Source organism: Lactuca virosa, chromosome 6 (assembly GCF_052849685.1).
Source record: "Lactuca virosa cultivar CGN04683 chromosome 6, Lactuca_virosa_CGN04683_v6, whole genome shotgun sequence".
Lineage (NCBI taxonomy): Eukaryota > Viridiplantae > Streptophyta > Magnoliopsida > Asterales > Asteraceae > Lactuca > Lactuca virosa.
The window spans coordinates 198450887-198455897 of record NC_136431.1 but is presented as its reverse complement, the minus strand read 5'-3'; positions in this window follow the sequence as shown (position 1 = coordinate 198455897).

Genomic DNA, 5011 nt, shown 5'->3' with positions numbered 1-5011 from the left:
AATGTATACGTGTCCCAGCTCCATCATTTGAATGATCCATGATACCTTTCAGTGATATTTTTGGTATTTTTGATTTTGATAAAAAGCAATAAGAACAACAAAAAGAAATATTTTTGGATTTTATGAAATTTTCTGAAAAAGAAATAAAAACAGAAAGGAAAATATTTTTGAGTTTTATGAATTTTCTGAAAAAGAAATAAAAACAGAAAGGAATATATATATATATATATATATATATATATATATATATATATATATATATATATATATATATATATATATATATATATATATATATATTTTTTGAATTCGATGAAAAGAAATGAATTAAGAAAAGATATACATAGTGTACAAAGTATACAACCGAAACTTCACCTAAAAGTAGTGAAGCGAAATGGACCGAGCGTTCGGTTCATTTCGGTTCCCGAAAAATCTGGAGCCGAAATAGACCGAGCGTTTGCTCTATTTCGCATTCGGTCCATTTCGGTTCCCGAAAAATCTGGAGCAGAAATAGACCGAGCGTTCGCTCTATTTCTCTTGTTTAATTTTAAAGAGGCAAAAGTAATTTCGGTACTGATTCAGCTTCCGTCAATCCTAAGCCTTGGAGTATTTTATTAAAACTTACTTTAGGTAAGGCTTTTGTGAAGATGTCAGCTAGTTGATCAGCAGATCTAACAAAGTGGATTTCGACATTACCATCTTCAACGTGATCTTTGATGAAGTGGTATCTCAGTGCTATATGTTTCGTTTTGGAGTGTTGCACTGGATTGTGACATATCCGAATAGCGCTTTCTGTGTCACAATAAAGTGGAATCTTCTTCATGTTTAGCCCATAGTCTCTAAGTTGGCTTTGTATCCAAATGACCTGTGAAGTACAAGATGCAGCAACAATATACTCAGCTTCGGCTGTAGAAAGAGACACACATGTTTGCTTCTTGGATTGTCGGCTAACGAGTTTTCCTTCAAGGAATTGACACCCGCCAGTTGTGCTCTTTCGGTCTAAACCACATCCTCCAAGACCAGCATCAGAGAAAGCTTGAACAATGAAGCCGGATTTCGCCGGGTACCAAAGACCGAGAGATGAGGTTCGCTTCAAATATTAGAAGATGTTCTTAATAGCCACCATATGAGGTTCGCGTGGATTAGCTTGGAACCTAGCACAATAACAAACAGAAAACATAATATCTGGTCTACTAGCTGTTAGATACATTAGAAACCTTATCATTTGCCGATAGAGGGTCATATCAACAGCCGGTTTCTCCAAAGATGGTGTTAACTTCGTTCCAAATGCCATAGGAACCTTTACATTGGAATCTCCCATCATGCCAAACTTAGCCAGTAGGGTCTTTGTGTAAGCCTACTGATTGATAAATATACCTTCGGGTCCCTGTCTAATATTTAAGCCAAGGAAAAAGTTAATTGGACCCATTGAGCTCATCTCAAACTTAGTCTCCATCAACTTCCTGAATTCAGCTGTTAGGCTGGGATTCGTGGAACCGAAGATGATTTCATCGATGTAAATTTGGACGATCATTAAGTGGTCACTCTCTTTCTTGCGAAAGAAGGTTGGGTCAACCGAACCTTGTTTAAACTTAGACATTTTCAGAAATCGAGTAAGGGTTTCATAACAGGCTCTAGGAGCTTGCTTCAAACCATAGATAGCTTTATCCAGAATATAGCAATGATCAGGATACCTTTCGTTCACGAAACCCGGTGGTTGCTCAACATATACAGTCTCATATAGTTCTCCATTCAGGAAGGCACACTTGACATCCATTTGAAATACTTCAAAGTTTTTATGTGCAGCATATGCCAGAAAGATTCACAATGATTCTAACCTTGCTACATGAGCGAAGGTCTCTTCATAGTCTATACCTTCTTCCTGACAATATCCCTTCACAACCAACCTTGCTTTATTACGAATCACATTCCCTTCTTTATCCATTTTGTTTCTAAAAACCCATTTTAAGCCAACTACCGATGCATCCTTTGGTGTGGGAATTAATCTCCAAACTTGATTTCGCTCAAACTCATGGAGTTCGTCTTGCATTGTCTGTACCCAATCGGAGTGATCAAGTGCATTATTCACTGTTTTTGGCTCAATCTTGGAAACAAACGAATTAAACATGTAGAATTCTACTTGAGAGAATAAAGCAGTTTGCTTCGCTTTCAGTTGAGAACGTGTGAGAACTCCCTTAGATGATTCTGCAATTACTTGAGTTTTTGGATGATCGCGTGTCCATTTTACGAGTGGAGGATAATCTGGATCATAAGCAGGATCCAATTCAGCGTTTATTTCTACTTCGAATTCTGATTGAGAATCTTCGTCATTTGTATTGTTATTCTCCCCCTCGAATGACTAAATAATCTCAACATCCGGTTCAGAATTCTCCCCCTCGATTGGACTTTCATGGGTCATTGTTGGAGATGGGTTCTCCCCCTGGAATGGCAAGTCAGGTCGCCTTGGTGTAGATTAGCTCTCCCCCTGGAATGTAGAGCATCTATGAGTAGGATCGCTCGAGCTTTGGGGTTCGCCTTGATCTTGAGGTTCGCTTGAGCTGTGAGGTTCGCTTGGACCTGGCTGTTCGGTTGGTCCTTGATGTTCGCTTTCTATTTCTTTTGCTACTTCATCAATAATTTTCTTCAAGTTGTCAATCTTGTTGTCAGCTGCCTTTGTCTCGGAATGAATTGCTCTCTCTGGTTCATCAAAGAGCAACATGTATTCTTCAAATAGATTGGAAATTGGAACCGAGACTTGTCCTGATTTTGGAAATATTTCCTCCGTTGGTCCTTTGCTTGATTGAAGTTTCTTCACGTAATCATCATCAAAGGTGACATAGTAGGTTTCTTCAATTTTCTTTGAGCGTTTATTCAGAACCCTATATGCCTTTGAAGTTAGCGAGTAACCAAGAAAAATCCCTTCATCTACCTTTACATCGAACTTGTTTCGGTTCTCTTTGGAGTTGAAAATAAAGCACCTTGAACCGAAGACATGGAAGAATTTCACATTTGGCTTGCGATTATTCAAGATTTCGTATGGAGTGATGGAAAATCTCTTATTGAGGAAGGATCAGTTCTAGGTATAGCAGGTAGCAGCAATTGCATCAGCCCAGAAGTACAAATGTGAGGAGGCGAAGCTAAGCATGGTTTGGGCTACTTCACACAAAGAGCGGTTTCGCCTTTCAACTATGTCGTTCTATTGTGGAGTGTAGGGAGCAGAGAAGTTGTGAGACACTCCCTTATCAACAAGAAATTCTTCGAACTCCTGATTTTTGAATTCCAGCCCGTTGTCACTTCGGACATTTCTAACTACCTTTTGCAGTTGAAGCTCCACTTGCTTAATAAAGTTCTTGAGCTTTGGAGTTGCCTCTGATTTCTGTTTCAGAAAGAAAACCCAGGTGAAGCGTGAAAAGTCATCAACTATAATGAGAATGTACTTATTACCACCAATGCTCTCTATGGCCGAACGACCACATAGATCGATGTGAAGAAGCTCAAGAGGTTCGATGATCTTTGTGTTGACAATTGTGGGATGACTCTTTCGGCTTTGCTTTCCCATTTCACATGCAGCACACAGATGTTCCTTGTCAAACTTCAGAAGTGGCAGTCCTCGCACATGATCACCAAGAACTAACTTGTTGATGTCCTTAAAGTTGATATGTGAGAGCCTTCGGTTCCATAGCCAACTTTCTTCAGAGTGTGCTTTCGTTAAAAGGCATACAACTGGCTTTCCTCGAATTGGATTAAGATTTAGAGGATACATTTCTCCTTTTCACTTGGATTTTAACAGGACAGCCTTCGACTTCTTTTCAACAATCTCCGAACCTTCATCAACGAACGAAACTTTCAAGCCAGTTCCCACAACCAGTTGAGAGACACTGATAAAATTGTGCTGCAATCCCTCTACATATGCTACTTTCTGGATCGAGAAATCTTCGTTTGTGATCATTCCATAGCCTTTTATTGTGCCATATGAGTTGTTACCATATTTGACACATCCACCATCTTTTAGAGCCCGAAACTCCCTCAGCTCTTCCCTTCTTCCTGTCATGTGACGGGAGCAGCCACTATCTATGTACCATTCGTCGTCGAACTGCTCATCACTGATAACCTGCAAAAATCAAGCAGATTTAGGAACCCAAAGTTGCTTGGGTCCACGTGAGCCTTTTACAGAACAGGGAATAGCAATTGAAAGATCAACCATATAAGTTCTTTTTATTAGAGTGGTTTCGTCTTTCCTTTTGATGGTAAAGACCTTGAGTTTGTTTAAGTCAGGTTGAGGATTTTTATTTTGATTCTTAACAGACTTGTTTTCGTGTTTCCTAGGGTTAGCCGACGTCTTCTTTGTTTGCGTTTTGTCTTCAGAGACGAGCTTCTCTTTTCCCTTACTATCTTTGACATCCTTGTTAGTATTCTGCTTTGGTCGAGAATGAGGAGGATGAGATTTAGGACCGAAACTTGTCTTTCGGTTCTTGTCGCTGCAAGATTTGGGACCGAAACAAGTCTTTCGGTTCGCTTGACTGCAGGATTAGCAGTGAGTGCATGAATCAGAATTATCCTTTGATCCTGCTTTTACCTTGAGATTTGACGCCTTTTCTGTGCGAACATAATTGGAGTTTTGGGAGTTCCAAAACTGCTTCCTTTCATTAAGATTCTTTTGATATCTTCTGTTTCGCTGGCGTTTTTGTTCAGCAAGCTGCTTTTGAGACTTGTGTATGTTTGCCCTTGGCTTTGGTCTCTCAGCATGAGTTTCGCTCTTCAATGAAGAGGTTTTGCTTGCAGCCTTCATAGGTTCGCTTGGAACTTCTTGCGTACCACTTGTGCTCGGTACAGCAAAGCTTGTTGGCTTGTTGAGTGGTTCTGCCACATATCTGCCTTTAACCCTCCATGAGGTTCTCTCTGATAGACCGACAGTCTCATCTGCATTGTCGATTGGAGCGGACCAGAAATGATAATCACAACCACCAGCGTTGTCTTCGTTTACTATAGCTATAAGTTCGGCTGTGTGTTT